General features: G+C 44.7%; 1 protein-coding gene across 2 annotated transcripts in view; it reads right to left on the reverse strand.

Annotated features, from left to right (window-relative positions):
- LOC135902871 (U-scoloptoxin(11)-Sm5a-like) overlaps positions 1 to 18,635 on the reverse strand; it is a 192,093-nt gene that overhangs the window by 154,930 nt on the left and 18,528 nt on the right. The gene's annotated exons all lie outside the window — the stretch shown is intronic.

Here is an 18,635-nt window from a genome sequence, read left to right on the forward strand (position 1 = left end):
TTCTAAGCGCACTTTAATGCTTAGAACTGTAAGCTAAGCACCTAACTACGTTCCTGGCGCTGTCGACAGCTGCCGAAGAACATACTTAATTGTGCTCTTGTCGGCGGCGTTTTCTCCGAATATACACCGGCTTAAGTGAATCCCATTTACTGGAATAAATTGACTCATATCATTCAAGCAAACGGGTCCCAGATGCCTGCCTACGCTGTTACATCAGCAAGCGCCGCATGACTTTACGTCTCGTCTTGCCGCGTCTGCGTCGGTCTGAAAAGTTTGGCGACATATTGTATTTTTCCAAGGCTTCTAAAGGATGTAACAAACTGGGCACTGATGTGCGTATTCTCACTCTGCCACAGATCAACTCATTTCTGATTTCATCTAATATTTCGATTGATCATGTTCCTAGTCATTCGCATGCTATTCTCTGTATATTAGTTATTATTATTATTATTATTATTAGTAGTAGTAGTAGTAGTAGTAGTAGTAGTAGTAGTAGTATATTAGTGTATATTAGTTATTCTGTGTATGTTATCAGTTATCAGCACTGCAGTGCATTTGTTATATCTGTCACTTTAATAGCTTGTATGACAGGCGGCGCTGTCTTGTTTTCCACTGCAGAACTATCTTTTAGATACTGTATTATAGATTTGTAGCTGGTTGTTATTACGCACCGCAATGTGATGAGCCTTCAAGCCGATCTCGTGGCTTTCATTTCATTGACCTCTATTTCCACGGCGATAATAGGTAAGTCACAACAATAATGATTTAGCGTGCCTAAAGTGAACGTGGCTGAACTGGAACAGTCACTTCTTACGTTCTTATTAATGCTTTTTGGCATGCTATAGGCTGGAGCTTTATCCCAGTTGTCGAGCACAGGACTGCTTGCTTCAGGCGATTCATACGCGTTCATCGCGTTGTCAATTTAGCGCTTAGCTTTTGCGCTAGATCCTGCCACCTCGTCCGGTAGCTACTTGAGTGGCCAGTGGCAGTGGGACCTTGAGTGGCCAGGCCGGAGGATGGCTCTACGTAAAGGTGTCTACAAATAACACTAACACTGTCTTCTTGTGCTGTGTCTCTCCGGCGATGCATTTGTTCCTAGCGAAGCGTGAAGGATCAGTAAACGAGAATATTTTGTTTGCTAAATACCTTTTATTCCAGCTCAATTTTCTCTCTCTCTCTCTCTCTGGTTTTCGATGGCAAGCTCAGGGCCGTGTTCTATAACGTTCTATTTCAATTATCATCCTTTTTTTTTCTTTGTTCGTGCCGAGAGGCTGACAGCAGCGATAAGCGCGACGCGGTGGCGCTCATGTCAACGACGAAAGGCTAAAAGAATGGACATTTAAATTTAAGTTCGATTATGTGGCTGAATGGTCTCAACTATGACAGACATGGACATAACAGAGTGGCTCTAGATTTACTTTTTTCGCATTCCGGACCCGTCCGGATGCGGCTGCCGGGGCCAGCTGTCGAACCCGCAACCTCGTGCTCGGCAGAATAACGCCATACGTGATGTCGCAGCTAACACGGGCCAAGCTTTAAAAAAGAAAAATACAAGAAAAAAGAATAAAAAAGAAGCAGGTTACGAGATACGAATCTGAGACCAACTGTGTTCTCGCAGCAGTAGTCATCCAGCAAACGAGAGTACTTTTTATGTTATCCTCGTTAGTGAATTAGTGAATTAATAGAAGAAGTTCAAATTCCAAATTGTGCTTCCCATTTGGAAACGTCATATTCAATATTTTCCAACCTACTACATTTTTATTACTTATATTTTCCGCGTTTCAGTGTTGTTGCACAACATAAGAAGAAAGAAAGGCAAACGTAAGGGCTTGCGACAGCAGCGTCCTCGAAGAGGTTTCAATCAGCTAATGCTGCTTGTGGTATTTAATGGCTGAATTGGTGGTCACCGCGTATATGTGATGAGGTGCCAGTGTAACTGTTGGCTGCTGCTCAAAGCAATCGTACTTCTCATCCCCGTCCCACAAGCCGATGAGTATGCTGCTCTAGATAGCGTCACCTGCCTGCTACCTCTTAGCAAGAGTCAGCAGTTCAAATTAAATTCTGGGATTATTACGTGCCAAAACCACGATATGATTACGAGGTACACCGTAGGGGGGGACTCCGGGTTAACTTTGACCACCTGCAGTTCATTAATTAACGTGCTCTCAGTTCAGTATATAGACGGGCGCTTTCGTACTTCGCCTCCATCGAAATGTGGCCGCCGTGGCCGGGATTTGACCCCACGCCCAGTCAACAGTTCCCCCTACGCCTTGCCACTTTTAGCCGGTCGCCAAGTCGACCATTCAGCAGAGTTACTTGTCCAAATTTTCCATCGAGCGACCAACCACTGCGGCCACGCACGCGAGTCGCGCGCTTAGTTCGCGTTCCTTCCCCTTATTATGCGTTTTTACTTTGAACCGCGGTAAAAATAACCAACAAAGCTACAGCAGGTTGGAAAATATTGAGAATAATGTTTTGGTATGCGGTGCACAATTTGCCGTTCGATCCTACGCCATTAAACAGGTAATTAATAATTTGGTTAACTAACTTCCGGCAATTATCTAGCTATGCGTCCGACAAAAAAAAAGAGTTGCAGAATGTGACCGTTAACATATTACGGTTGGTTTCATCCTCACACCTCCTTGCCTGCTTTTAGAGGGAAGCTTTTCTTTGCGAACCTCGTTGAGTTCGTGACCGTGGCTGCGGCCTGGTTGTTCCATTGCCGAATAAGCCAACCAATCACAGCGGGGCACACGCGTCGCGCGCCCCGCTGGGTTCCTTGCAGCACCACCAGATGACGCTCGCCTCCACGCATTCGAGGTGGGAAAAAAAGAACCAGATAGCTCGCCTTCGTGCTTCCGCGGCTGCATGGTAATGAGGTAGCAAACGCTTCTTGCGAATAGAATGGATTCGAATTGCACTACGTGCGTATGCGCCTGCTGCCTCTAAAACCATGATGTACGTTTTCAAGGCGTCCGTCGTACTCGCTAGTAGTCAGCAACTGCGCTTAACACAGTGCTCGATATAAATAGTGTGCGTGCGTGTGTATGTGTGTGTGCCCCATTTCGTTACAATGTTGAACTCGTACTGTCGTAGTCATAACGAAAATTGTGCCACAGATCCTAACCTGTATACACGTATCATATAAAGTTATTGTAAACGTTACGACGTAGAGAGCCTGCCGAAGAGAGGGACCGATATATTGAAGAAGGAAAAAGAAGCGAAAAGAAAGCATTGCTGCAGACGTGAGTTTAACGCGAAACTTAAGATCGCACTCCAGAGTGCCCGCCCACGTAGAACGCAGTAATGAATGGCACTCGCTTCCAGATCGCCACGAGCCACGCTGGACGTCCGAATCGCTACCGGCCATTTGACTTGATAAAAGAAGTGGCGAAACGGTGCACTCGTCGGCGCAGCAGTTCGCCCAGCGAGCTTCGTTTGCTTTTGTCTTCTCTGAGTGAACGCGAACGCGCCTAAGGGGTTTGAGAAAGGCAAGCGGTTTTGAGCGTTCTCGACGTGACGTTTCTTTTTTCTTTCCCTCTTTTTTTTGCGTTCGCATTTGGTTCTTTTTCCGGGACTCTCTGAATTTTCTTTTCCCATTTGGCGTCTTTTGCTTCCTTGTTCTTTTCGTTTTATTTCGCGTGAAAGAATTCCGCTCGCCTGCTGCTGCATAGACAGATTTCGCTCAACAATGTCGAAAAGGATCTTGCTGATTTGGGCTAAGCTAAGCGAAGCTCACGCAGTTTGTGAAACCCCTAGAGATCGAAAGCTCAGTACAATGGGGAGAAAAATAGAGTAAGCGGACGCATGGCAAAGGCAACCTGAATGGAAGTAAACAAGCCAAGACAAGCCAGTGGGCACAGATCAACAAAAGAGACGCATTGCGGGATTGTCCTATTGAAACAATTCGCCAAATTTCAAACTTAGTGCAATAATGACACTATATCCAATTTCACGCTGAACTTTATTCTTTCTAATGCCTCCCGTCAAAGGCAAAATTCATAGCATCGCTTGCTGTTCAAAGTGATGTGGCAGCAGCTTGTGGTGTCGCCAGCTGTGTGTAAAATACACGCGCGTATCAGTCAATAAAGATGCCGGAATAAAGTTAGTTATGCCTTAATCAGTTTAGGGGAATTTAGTAGCGCTTCAGACATTTCTGATCTCTCAGCTGTCCCAAGTTTCCCGTTGAGCTTGTTACTAAGCATAATAGAGACAAAAGGCGTAGCGTACCCGAAACAGGACAAAAGAAGGACACATACTACACACATCTTTGGCACTAGCTATCAACAACGATCTTTAATTGCGTGATCGCAGCATCTTAATTTCCTATTTCCAGAGTCAAGGTGAAAAATTATCCCTTCACATTAAAAAAAAATATTGGTCAATATTTTGAATCGCTTAGATTAACTGCGGTGGGAACAGGGATGAAGAGCTGGACAGCAGCGTAGGCGCTCCATTTTGTCACGTCTGTTCTAGCAGACGTGACATAACTGACAATGGAGATTTTGTAACCACCAACATACGGAGTACAAAACGAGTGTCTTACCCATGGATGGCCTATGGAACGTTCAGGACACCTCCGCAAAGCATTGAAATGGCGAAACTGAGTTCTGTCAGAAAGAGACGCTTCTTGAAAGCTGTGAGAATAGCGGATAAATCTGGAAACATTGCCGAATATTATGAAGGTGGCTTCGTGGGTTAACTTCGTCTCGTATGGTGCACTTCTTTCTGCACTTTCGAAAACTAGCCCTTGGACAGTTGGTTCAAAAGACAGGCGTTGAAGAAAATCAGAATCAGAATCAAGTTCATTAGGCTTATAGCGGAAAAGAACATTCAAATAAATATGTATAATGAGACCAGAGAGCACAAGGCTGAGGGAGTAACCTCCTATCAAAGGTTAGAAAGAGTAAATGACAAGACCGCATTAGAATGTGGTAAACTTGGTAGAATTATAACAGGAAAACCAACGCAGAAAAAAAAACAGCTACGCACAATAATTCTAAAGAGCAAAGTGAAACTTAATAATAATAGGAAAGAGACATCGCTGCATACAGTGAGAGGAGTAAGAAACCAGACGCGCGTGCAGTCGGCTACCCTAAAAAGCCGGGGGAAGGGGATTGAAAGATGAAAATAAGAGAGAAGAGAAAGGGCATTGAGTCTACCACTTCATCGGCAAGTGCAGATAGAGACAACAGTCGGTCGCTGAGGTATACTGACTTCAGGAACTGCTGCCGTACCCGTGTCTCTTTCTGAGCCTAAAAAAAATGGTTCTCGTCATGCGCGTCATGAAGCTGTAGTGGTAGTGGTCCTTGGGGACGAATGATGCCGGTGTTGGTAGCATCGTTGGCATTGCTGTCCAACAACGTCGGCCTCTCCTTGAGGAGTCGAGTTCCTCATCTGCTTCAAGATGGTCGTTCCTTTCTGAATGAGACTTCGTGGGGTCAGCGCTTGTGTTTGCATGATTCGGTGTTCGTCCGTGTATCCCCAAGTGCGCTGCCTTTGCAGCGATAATGTGCAACCAACCAGCGCGCCAATATCTCCTCAGCAAGTGGGCTCCGAGACAGTTCAGAGTTGTGGCACTGCTGTCAGCGCTGCGGGGCTCGGCGCGGCGAGCGCGCACCGCCGTGTTGGTGCGCCTACTGCACACACGTTACTACGTTTTATGGATATCTCGTCCTGGAGTAGTCTTGGTATGAATGGATGGTCTACATGCCAAAAAATGACTCACCCTTGACATGTGATGGAAACGACTCACCGTTGAATGCAACCTTCGCACAAAGTGACTTGCCGTTGCGAGGAAGGGGTAATAACCGCTCCATTTGTAGCTGGCTTCATTACTATCGGTAAATAAGCGTTGTTAATGGCCTCGCCGATGGCGTAGATAGCACCAGTAGTCACCTTTTGGCAGACGAAACATGGGAGCGGACTTGCATGCCACCGAGATCATAGATATGGTGCAAGTTCTATAACGATTATGTAGCCGCATGGTGAACTTCTATTGCCAGGATATTCTTGCAGACGTTGACTCTGATCTCCTTTACCTCGGTTGGCACTAGCCCCTTGAGATCCATAGACACACCTTGCCTGTTGAGGTGGTCTCGTGTTGCCGGGCTTTGGCGAGTACTGGGACGGAAATGATGGTGAATGCCTCGGGGTACGCGCAGCAATGGACCTACTCGAGCGGGATGACGCGCTGAGATTTCTTCACGTTCCCTTTCAGCACAACCATGAAGCTTTCGTCAGAACGTTAATCACTTCCAGCGGAGTATATTTCGCCTCAGCGAATCTGTGCTGTGAAGCCAAGGGTTGCGTCCTTGTCAGCCAATCAGGGTAAATGAACATACAGATACGAGGTATTCTTCCGCGGCGGGTTGATCCGCCGCCATATCATGCAGTTTCGAAGTCATCAGAAAACATTATTCCTTTGGGTCATGAACAATCAGAAACATCTCTTTTCATTTCTTTGGGGAGGGTGATTGCGGCACGCTTTGAATATTCGCGAGGTGGTGAGGTGCATTGTCTACGACAAGAACGCACTTGGATTGCAAACGCAGTAGCAGTATTTCCATAAACCACTTTTTGTAACGTCACGTGCCCATCTCTTCATGATAAAAGCCCGCTTTACACCCGCGGAACACCTCTTCCAAGCTATCGAGAATTCTGTTTTCACTTACTCAGCGCCGGACAAGTAGGCTCAAGTTTTTGCTGTTCGACGTCTATTGAAGTGCGCAGCGCGTTCCGATAGCATAAGGTGCATTTGAAGAAAACATTTTCAATGCAAGGCGTAATGTTGCCGCGTAAAAAAATTAATACGCAGTTCTCCCAAGATTGTACAAGTCAAAACTGTCCAACCTTCTGTTGGCATACGGCTGTTGCCTTTTCTGCACCGATGCCTAGGCGACTGCACCTCACCCCCACCTTGCAGAATGAATCCATTTGCAGAATGCTCGCTTGCTGACGCACTAGAGTGCCGAAGCTTCGTCGTAGATTGCATCGGTGCTAAGGCTATCTCTAGGATCATTCACCACGCCTGAGACTGCTCTCACGGCTGTCTGCATGGCTGGGCTGAACTCGGAAACAAGGCAAGCTGCTGAACGCCACGGCGCAAAATGAATAAAAGAACCAGACAAAGTGGAGGTGCTAAATGAAGTTCGTCGCCTTTTTCTATTCTTAAGTGACTTGTGTGATGCAGTTCATTACTTCGATGTTTCGTGAAAACTTCTATAGCTTTCTTGCAAACTATTTAATCGGAGTATCAAATAAAAGAAAAATGTGTCACGAGGGACTATATTCTTAACCTAAATGAGAAACATCATCAGTTATATTCGAAAAGAATAGATTCCAAGCAATTGTTTAGGATCTACAAATAAAGCATCCGAATATTTCTGCGGAGTTTAGTTAAGCCAAAACAACGTTAGTGTGTGTGCCGTAGACGAACTACGTATCCTTGCGTAGCTTCGGCTACCACGACACACCCAGTAGTTACCACTTCACTGCATAAAGCCGTAGAGAAGGAGTACCCTCCTCAGACCCGAAGGTAGCTCAGGCACTTGATCGCTTTCGAAATCGGTTCTCATTACCGACTTCTATGTTACGAACGTCAACAACTCATTTTTGTTCAAATGCGCCGGTTAGATGCCGGAAATAGTAATCGTCACCTCGTGTATTTATAAAAGTTGCATTTCTTAGCCTCAACACAGAAAAGGTGTAACAGGGCGTTTTGCAAGGCAGGTACTTTGTCGTGCTTAATGACCCTTCGGAATGCTAACGCAATTTATTTATTCGGGACAGATATCTAAGAAATTATTGATTTGTTCTGAATTTATTTGTGAGTGGATTCCGGCGGTTCATTCAATAAGTTTGTAGAAATGTAGAATTAGAAGCTGATTTATTTATTTATTTATTTATTTATTTATTTATTTATTTATTTATTTATTTATTTATTTATTTATTTATTTATTTATATGTGAAATCTACCGGCGTTAAAACCAGATGGTAGAATACAATGAATAATCGCCCAGAAATAAGAAATATTCGACGCAAGCACTCACTCCGCGCCTTCCTTTACATGGCTTCGTGAATATTGCATACGGATTCGTACTACCCTTATGTACGCCCACACGCACGGACGCTCATAGGCATAAGCGCAGAAATACGCACGCACGCACGCACAGGAAGGAAACCACATGGGCAATTTGTATCGCTGATGCAGTTCGCAGGTTGACGTGAACTCCCATTAAAGGACCTGGGCATCGCGCCTCTCATCGGAAGTTGCATGGCGCGCGTACGGACTGGTGCGATAACCTTTGTCCACATCGTCGCCCGGCCCCCTCGCTCCCTGGAGAGTCATGCGCCACGAGGCAAAGCCGCGAATTCGCATTCAAAGGAACCTTCCGCATCTCAAAGCGGCTGTCGTATTCATGACTGCCTGTCAATGGGGAATGCGTCGGCGCTCGGGGGAAAGCGGGGGGAGGCTCGTGTATTCGCTTGGTAGATGTGACTGAAAGCGCGCGTACGGCACAATCTGTTGGGATTAAGTGGGCGTAAGAGGCGAGTTGGGCGAAAATATACGTAACGACGCCGATTAGTTACTGTTTGTTTTTCTCATTCGCGCGTGTAGACGTCAGATATATGGATAGCGTTAGTTACGACGCCGCTTTCATCGCGAGTGTCGCAAGAAGTCCGCTGTAAGAGGATAGCTGTAATGATGATGTCATCGCCTTTGTGTGCTTTCTTTGAATAGTGCATGATACCTTATAAGAACGTCGAAACCGACGAGTACGTAGTACACTGTTACGGTACCCACTACTATAAAGAGAAAAGATTAGTAGGATGATTCATGTCTGTCTCTTTCGTTGCGAGCTCTGCTTACAATAAATATTTGCTATAGGTTAACTTGCACGAGAGGACATTTGTGGATTTATATGCTCATGATTTTTTATTGCACAGTGTTATGAAGATTTATTACTTTATCCGTGTGCATATTGGATGCCCCTCAGGCTAACTTTATTCCTCTGTTTTGATTCTTCTTCCTTCTGTAGGCTTCATATATTTGTGTCTCTGTGTTATATGTGTGCGCGTTATGAGGCACAGTGGCAGCATTGATTCTTTGTCGTTCTTAATTTGTAGCCTTTAGAATGTTTGCGCGTTTAAATAGCATCGTGTACTTCCTTTCAGCTACAGATAATACATTATGGAAATGCATGGATTAGATGGCCTTGAACAAAAGAAAGGGCATTGGAATAAAATAAAAAATACAATAAATACTTGCGCACGTGAACTGAGGTCGTATAAGTACTCTGAAAACACAGACACACACAAAAAAGTTTGATGCAGGGAGCAACGAAAAGACAGGTAAATGAAACAGAACTGATACAAACTAACTGATATTTACCAATAATAGCTTATTGCTTGCTTCTCGAAATCTCTGTAAAACCACTAGCGCTTGCCTTTGTAATGTGCCTGTTCGCGATATAGCTACCTTTTAATGCCATCGCATTCTTAAGGTACTTCACACACTTTCCGGGGGCCCAACTATCTATATATCTATGTATGTTTATATCTTACCGTTTTCCCGCCTACCTGGGTCCCTGGGTAGTCCGTGGTCGAATGGGTAGCGAATCGGGTTTCTGTGCTGAGGTAACGGAGTTCGAGAAACTAACCGTCGGACCAACTGGTGTCTCTGAGCATGTGGCAATGTGTGCGTATCTGTATACGTGTTACCGTATCTGTTCTTATCCTTTTGTTGCTGTGACTTTAGCACATCATTCAATATATGTTATGCAATGTTTTGTCTCATTTGTACATTGAATTTCACTAAGTATGTTCCCATTTGTGTGTTCGGACTGTTTTTTTTTTGTGCAGCACTTTTGTCTAATACTACAGTGTGCTGTAATGTATTTTGTTGAATCGGAGAGACATTGTCTGACTGTCCACTCCTGCTTATGGCTTTGTTTTGAGGTCAGCAGAAATCTTCTAAATAAAAAAAAAAGTGCCGCTCTTCAACGAACGTCTTTCATGCCGACAAGGGTCACTGTAGATGCGTGACTGGGTTGCGCATTTGCGCAATTTGCCGCCGACTTGGAGAACTGGGGACGTGCCACTAAGACTGTGTTGGTCTTCAATGAACCTCTTTGATGCCAACTTCGGTCATTGCGTACGTGCATTCCGCTCTTCAGTGCACATCTTTGACGCCAACTTCCGTAGCTAGGTATGTGCCACTGGCAATATGCCGCTCTGCAATTACAAAAAAGATCCCGTAAATTTCTCCGATGCTGAGCGCAATCGGACCCACGTCACAAGGGTTGCTCAAAAACAGCAGCCCGACGCTTTAACAGGCTGCGCCTCAAACGCAATCGGTAGATGGGCCGCTTTTCAATGAACGTCGTTCACTCCAACGCATTGGCGAGCTGCGCCATGAATGCACTGGGTATGTGCCGCTCTTCAATCAACCTAGGGTCGCTGAGTATGCGCCACTGAGTGTGCGGCAAGCGAGGGAACAATTCTCACCGTTCGCAGGCACCGGCACGCCTCGCTTCTCGTCTCGGAGGCCACGCGCGGACTTCTCGGCAGCGCCACTAGATGGCGCAGCGCGTCTAGAAAGAAGTGCGAGAGGGAAGCCCTGTTGCCGGATGACGCGTTTCTCAGCGTTCGCATGCACCCGAGGACACGCATTTCGGAGGCCACGCGCAGGCTTCGCAGCGGCGGCGCTAAACGGCGCCGAGTGTTACTAAGGAAGGTAGAAGGAGGAATTCCGCTGCAGTACGCCTCTCATACACAACTCGTGGCAGTATGTTGTGTCGCCATCTTGATCACTTGCCCAAAACATTCGTTGAAAACTTAACAAATCACCTCTGTTGTTAAAACGAATGCGTCCAAATGTATCTCTTTATGTACAAACTACCCCTTATGTAATACCCCCCAGTGGGGTCCTTAATGAAATAAAAACGGAATGAAATGAAAAGTGTATGCATTGCCATCCACAGAAATCGTGAGATGGTTTCTGCCGATTTTTGGGGACATAGGCGGCCTCTAGGCCAGGTATAAAATTGTGCCCTTCCTTATCGCGTCGCGGACGTTCAAAAGACGTCGAACATCGTCATCCGCATTCCCACAAGTGCTTTGAGAACTATCAATGAGGCAAGATTTACGTAGATACTGTTCTGTGACCGCGATATCGAGTGACAAACCGTGGTTTAGTGTTTGGAAATATCTGCTAATACATGATACGTGCGGACATTAATCTGAATGCAAGCGTCATGAAATAATTCTGAAGATTTTTAATTTTGATTAAAACAGGTACTTCGCTTTCCCTTGTGAGTCCCTGTAGAATTTCATACACTAAAGTCTAGCTATGCTGAACTGCTGTTTACATAAGCAAGGGATGATAATGCTGCCTCAGTTTCTACCTCTTTGTACTAAATTTACGTACCGTAACGCGCCGGTGTAATGGCAAAATATCTAGCTCCAGTTGATCGATTAACGTGAGACAGCTAAAATATATTTGTGATCTCAATCTGGAATGACAAATGTAGACGCAGAATAATTCGTTTTCATGGGATACGCTGAAGGGATACCTCTTACTGGATATGCATGCGCACTTCATGCATGCATGATATGCATGCGCCTCTAGACTTTCACTCAATGCAATTTCCATATCGCAGTGATTTTTTCAACGATGTTGTTCTTTGCGATTTCGCATGCGTCACGAACTTGTCTGAATAAGCTTGCTCGAAGCAAGTACCCTTCTGGTATGTGGCGACTGGTGCTGCCACAAAAGGGCGACACAGATAAACTCACAATTTCTTTCTTGCATGCATTTTTCTTGTCTTGCACCGCCCCATCCTTAGATCCCTATAGACAGCTTTAAACTTTTTCTCCTACTGAACCCATTTTTTTTTGTAAAATTTGACGCAGCGCTCGAAAAATTGTAAAACTAGCCCAAGTTTGCAAACTTTAAGAAAAATTCAGAATAGTTGGCAGCTATGGTCTGAACTCCTTCACTCACGGCGTGCAAATTTGTGAACGCAATTTGGTTTTGATGTTCTGTCAATTCTTCGCAAGGAAAAACCTTCTGATATTGCGGTGCGGGTAAATTGAACCCCCGCATACCCAAAGTGGCTCCATTTCAGTTCAGTGCTCTGAATATTGCTATACAAAATCCCTTTGGTGAAGACACTAGCTAGTATGTTTGATGATGTTCGATGTGTTGCGTTGTGTCAGCGAGGGCGAACAGGTATTTTTTTTTCTCGTAACGCTTGAAGCCAATGACTAAATTGATCATGTACCATTAGTCGTTTAATCAGTTCTCTTTGTTAAAGAAATATTGCGGCAGAATGGATTGTGCGCTGAATCCATATTCAATTGCTTTGTAATTATGAGTACTGACTAGAAAGTGCACAAAGGTCGTCCTGCTGCCCTGACTTTCTTTCACTGTGGTCTGTGGTGCGTAAATAAACTTTTGTAACTTTGGCAAATTGTCGTCCATAATAATTTGTGAATGAGCGGGTTAACTACCTGGTAGACTGAAAAGCGGTAAAGAGCCGAATGAACCCACAGGTGATGGAGCGGCTTAAGCCAGTAATGTGCAACAGCGTGATACAGAGTGCGCCCATCGGCGGTGTAGGGCTGCACATTTTCGCCAAAACAGTGTGACGTTTTACAGCTATTCCAGTTGATCTGCCATATTTAACCATATCGAGGTTTTAAATGCTTCACGTTACAGATCATGGGCGATATAACGTAAAGCTGTTCCAAAACTCTCTATTCGATTTCTGCAATCAGCGCTGCAGGACTGGTGAACATTTTTTCGGGCCATCCCCATTTAGCTTGTCTGTCACACGTAGTCATAAAAAAAGCGAAAATTCCTCATATGATATGAAGTGTACAAACTCATTATCTATGATTACACCGAAGAAAATAAAAATAATTATTTTCAATTCTACTTTTTCTTCAACACCAGTGTTCCGCTATTGAACAAAAACTTTGGGGCTTCGCCCACTTCACCTAATCTGTCACGCGACGTCAGAAAACCGCAAAGCTCAACGCGTCAAAGAGACGTGTACGCATTAAAGATGCCATTAATATGGTGAATAGCCAGAGACTGCCCCGTTCCGACATCGATATAAGATGGCTGCCTGAAGATTGCTGTGGCACTGGCTGCTGAGAGCTGCTGGGAAAAAGAGTTTATTTTCACATAATAAAGAAAATTGCGGGATAGTGTAACAATGTCGAGCGCTTTCGAAACGTACACAACATCTCCCTGCCAACTTTTCTTCGCTGAGGATTTGTTTTAGCTGCATATTCACCCATCCGTTGCACGCCTCCGCGATTTTCCATCAGACACCGAAAGCTAAGCAAGAAGAAGCGGGAAAATAGCCAACGACGACACTACCCTTCTCATCCGGTTATATAATTTTACTGCGCTAGCCCAGCCCTACCGACCCCCCCCCCCCTCTTCTGCATGCTCCTCGATTCTGGTCAGCCAATTAGATAAGAAAAACCTGTCAACTAAGGTCATTCGCTCTGAATGCAAACAAATGTGACCTCCTATAGGCGAGGAGAGCGTTCCATTGGCCTATCAAACAACGCTGTGAGTCACCGCCCGATGCTTGCGTCGGCGGTTACGTACGCTTGAATGTCGGGAGATTAGAATGAAACTAGATTGGAGTAGTTCTACGGCTATAGGGCCCTATGTTTCACTAGCACTAAGATGCATCATGCTCTTCACCTCCGTGATAACACAATTGAAAAAAAAATAGCACTTCGAAAACATTTTAGAAAGTTACGAAAATCGACACGCTATTCCAGACCTCCGTGGAGATAATGATATGCATGGAGCCCGAGTAGTCGGTGAGAAATGAACTCTGTCCTCACGGGATGGGACGCGAAAGAAATAATGGAAATAATGGAAACTAGCAGGATGAGGCGTACGCCCTACGAGAGTGGATCGCTCCTTCTTGGAGTAAAGTGGAATTAGATGAGCTCAACAATAAATAAAAGTATAAGGAAGAGCGCGTATGAGCTGTATTAAAGGTATAATATTCCTGTCAAATGTAAGCGGTCCTTTCTTGAGGAGTTTTGATCCATTTTAATAGATAAGAAATTAAACACTTAAAGCGAAAAAACTAACTGAGCAGAGCAGTCGATTCATATTTTGCATAATTTAAATTAGACACAACATATATAGAGCTGTTATAAAATATCCGTTACTTCTCCGTTATTTATGAGCATTCTCGGTGGAGAATCTGCGCTACGACAAGTACTTAGGAAATGCAGTCATTTTGTGATTCCGGAAGTCCAAAAGTACTTAAGGTGCTGTGCCAAAGGATCACACAAATAGCCAGAAGTTAGAAAGTAGCCATGGTTTTCGGGCGCTTCTGAACCCCTATACTGAAGCTGCTTCTAGTATTTTAACTTGAAAGGGATCTTCGCGTTAACGAGAGGGACACGCAGTTTCTTACCACCTTCCTTCTGCGTTCTTTATTAAAGTTCACATACTATTTATCTGTCTTCGAAAGTCTTGTATTTCCCGACTGACCTTTGTACGTCACTTCGTCTCTTTGACGACTCGCTTACCCGAGCGATACACCTGACTAAACAGGAACCTGATCAATAGCACATTTCTTTTCTTCTTCTTTTAAAGGTTAAAGCACATTTCTTTTCTTCATCATCGTGCTCACGCTGCTCTTCGGCAGTTCTGACTATACGTGGCCTTTCCATAGCGCTGTCAAAACACAAATTAAATCAGTTGCTAGGTACAGTCGCCCAAATCTTTAACTGGTGTGCGGGAGCGGCGACTTTTCCGTGCGTCAGCGCCGTTTGACGGGGCGAGGCTGGAAACAGTCTGAGGCTAAGCGCATGCGGACAAAGCGCGCTCAGCTGGGCCCATCGTCTACTAGGCTGTTTCCAGCCTCGCCGCGTCATACGGCGCTGACGCCCGGAAAAGTCGCCGCTCCCGCACACCAGTTAAAGATTTGGGCGACTGTACGTTCTTCTTTTCCATATGAAACTGTAGTTACGTTACGTCCTGGTTTGTGGTTTGTGGTTCCCGCTTCCTGACAACTGCAGCTTCTGCAACCGTAATTTTACTAGGAAACGCTTGAGGCGATCGCCATGCGTGGAGGCGGGCTTTCTGGTTCTTTTTTTGTCTTTCCCCCGCACGGCCGGCGCCGCCGCTGCCGCAGATAGATGGATGGATGGATGCTATGAACGCCCCCTCTGGATAAGGGCGGTGGGTTGTGTCACCAAGCTCATGTTACTATATTGCCTAATGTCCTACTTATGTTAAAGAAAGAAAAAGAAAGAAATGAAAAAAACTCACGCAAAATTTCCATCACCAATCTTTCTGGGAACTTCGTTTTTGTCCACCTCCGTTTGTCGTTTGCCTATTTTTTTGCACCAATCTTCCAATCTTCTCCTACTGGTTTCTATTGCGGACATGTTTATCTTCCCCCTGCTCTCGCTGAACCCAAGAGCTTCAAGGAGGCCAGAAGTACCTAAATCGACCGCTGGGCAGATATCTTCACATTCTAATAGAACGTGCTCCATCGTGTCCCTAGCTTCACCGCAGCAAGCGCATGCTTCTTCTTGGTTGTTGTATCTCGCTTTATAAGTGCGTATTCTAAGGCATTCTGATCTCTCTTCGAAAACTAATGAGCTTCCCTTTGAGTTATCATAAATTGTTACTTTCCTGATTTCATTTTTTTCCTCTTAAGTAGTTACTCTTAGCAGGTTTCTTTTCCACTGCCGCCACCCATGAGATTATCTCAGCCTCTCTGACTTTCCGCTTGGCGTTCTTTGTTGTCATGTTGCTCACCATACCAGTCGCATACTTGCTGGTAAGCTGTCTAGTTATTTTCCTCCACTGTGAATCGATGTTTTTTTTTTTTCTGTACAAATATGGGAACACTCTCCCAGCCCATTTGCTTTCTTCCTCATTCCTTTATCGTTCTTCGCAATCAATTTTACTCCGAGCTTACCTCACTTCAAAGCTAGTCCAGCCCATATCACCCTCTACAGCTCCATTTGTAGTCTTCCCATGAGCGCCCATTGCGAGGCGTCCCACTAACCTTTGCTTGCCATCGAGTCCTGACTGCACCACTGACTTCAAGCAAACAACCACATTTCCAAATGTTAGTCCTGGAGCCATTACACCTTTCTACATATCCCGTAGAACACCTTTCTATACCCTTTCGTTAAACCGCAACAGGGAACGCGAAGGAGGGTTGTGGGTGGAAAAGCAGTATACTAGCACAGGATATATTTTATAGCTTATAGACATCGTCAAGCATTTCCCATAGGAGTCGCCGCCATTTAAATAAAAACAAAAGCACGCCACTTCAAAATAAGCTTGGAGAGTGATAAAATGTATAGGCACAAAAACGTGGAATAAGTCACTTTTTCGTAGTTCGAAGGCTCTCTTCATAGCCAGAGATGTGCTACACTTTTCAGAAACAACAACAAGAAAAAAAAAGACTATATCGGTTGCTCGTTCACGTATGCCCCTACAAACTTCTCAAATACAACTCCTGCTCAGAAACAAATCTGCTAAAATGTGCATAATTGACATTTACTAATTAGTTAAGTATTTCAAAGCCCATCGTTAAGGTTAAGCTTGCAAGTATTGCAAGGTCCGAGCATCTGAGAATTCAGTATCTCAATATGTCTGAAACAATGTGCCGTTGGTCACAACGATCTATGATGTACAGCTTACTGTGAGGCTCGATATTTAGCAATGCACAAAGCTAACAGACAATATATAGCCTATAAGGAGTAACAAGCTATTTTTTTACTAAGCTCTCCAATAAAATATAAATGTGGGTTAAACTGACAAAAAGGCCTTCATATACTTAATAAAGAAAAAAAAGAAATGATCGAAAGTGGAAGAAAAGGATATTTCGCCACCGGTTGGAGCCGAACTTCCAGTATCTACATTATGCGTAAGTGATCTATGAATTCAGCTACGGAGGCAGCTGTATCTGCATCCAGATTTTCGGCAACTAGCCTCGGGTGCCTAGGTGTGGAATGCTAGCCAGCGCCACATCGCTGTCATAGCGAGTACTCTTCTCCTAAGACATGGAAAAACTTCGTCCATATTTTAGTCGCAGATGTCAGAATACTTCACCAACACGCTATTTACAAGGTGTGGCATTTCTGTTGAAGACAATGCGGATGAGGCCCCTCGATCGGTCTACGATGTCTCAGCTGTATACCAATGTCACAGTCGAAAACAGACGCAGTCACAAGGCTTTGGTCGCTCGTGAGCGAGCGTGCAGAGGCATAGGGTTGCTCAAACGAATCTACAAACACACGTCTCCAAAGCTCGGACCCACATCTGCATCTCCGACTTCTACCGGGAATACCAACAGCTGAAGAAACACACCTGAGCAGGCATTAACGAATGTTTACTCATTCTGCATTGAAAAAGGCAATCAGGCATCTCCGCTATGACAGCCCTTGTTACAGTGTGGCTAGAAAAAGTTTTCGATTGCGTTTGACACACTGAACAATCGCCCTAAGACGGGAGAGAACGCTCGGAACTTGACCCACACCGAGTTCAACGCAAAATGCTTTAAATAAGTTGCACCTCTTCTTCAGGACATGTGGAGTGTGGGAGCAACTTTAAATGTTCTGCGTGCTCCCTGTTTTTCTCTCTCTTTAATGTTTGTCTCTTTTCTCCTTCTATCACTCTTCATTCTTTCTACCCCCTTTCCTCAGTACAGGGTATCCAACCAGTATTTACATCAGCTAACCTCCCTGTCTTTTATTCTCTTTCCTCATCCTCATCCTCCTCCTCTTCCTAAATGTTTCTAAGATTACCTTCCACGTAACACCTGCTTTCAGTTCCGTCATATCATATATCATATCCGTCATATCAGTTTTCGGATGTTTTCTGAATGGTTTCCATGTTTCTCTCTGGTTAACCTCCCTGCCTTCTGCTTTTCTCTTTCCTCCTCCTCCTCCTCCTTCTCCATATTTATCTCACCATGCACGTCTCACAGCTATAGTCCGGCAAAACGCCTAGCAACACACCAAGCTATGTCGTGTGTGTGTGCGTGTGTGCGTGTGTGCGTGTGTGCGTGTGCGTGCGTGCGTGCACGCGACTTAAACATATGCGCTAAAGTAAAAGTAGTTTAAAAGATAATTAGTCACTTTTTTTAGCTGCCTGGCCATAGGGACTGGTTGGGTGAGTATTGTTGGCCTCTTTAGCTAATTCATCTGAACAGATGCACTGTGTGCGAGTATCGCATGATCTATAATGTCCATGTGATTTTGAAAAAAAAAAGCTGGTTCTAACTAACAGCTAAAAGTGTGATAATGCCAGTTTTCTGCGCGTGTGGCATCGGTATATCACGTTAGGGCTAGATAACCAACACTGCGAGCGTAGACGATTATTGGTGCATATTTTAGTTCTGCTATGTTAGCACCATTCAACACAACAAAGTCGTCACATTGGTCGCATAAATTTTGTAGAACTCCCCGCGGATAAATTTTCTTTCAATGAGTTTCTGCCCGAAGAGGTGTCAGCGCGATGCTTATGGAGAACATGAATGACCTTTGTTAACGTAGCTACCATTCATGTTTTTTTTTTTCCTTCTGCGTCTGATCATTCAGATTCAAAATTTTTTATTCCA

This window comes from Dermacentor albipictus, chromosome 1 (assembly GCF_038994185.2).
Source record: "Dermacentor albipictus isolate Rhodes 1998 colony chromosome 1, USDA_Dalb.pri_finalv2, whole genome shotgun sequence".
Taxonomy (NCBI): Eukaryota; Metazoa; Arthropoda; class Arachnida; order Ixodida; family Ixodidae; genus Dermacentor; species Dermacentor albipictus.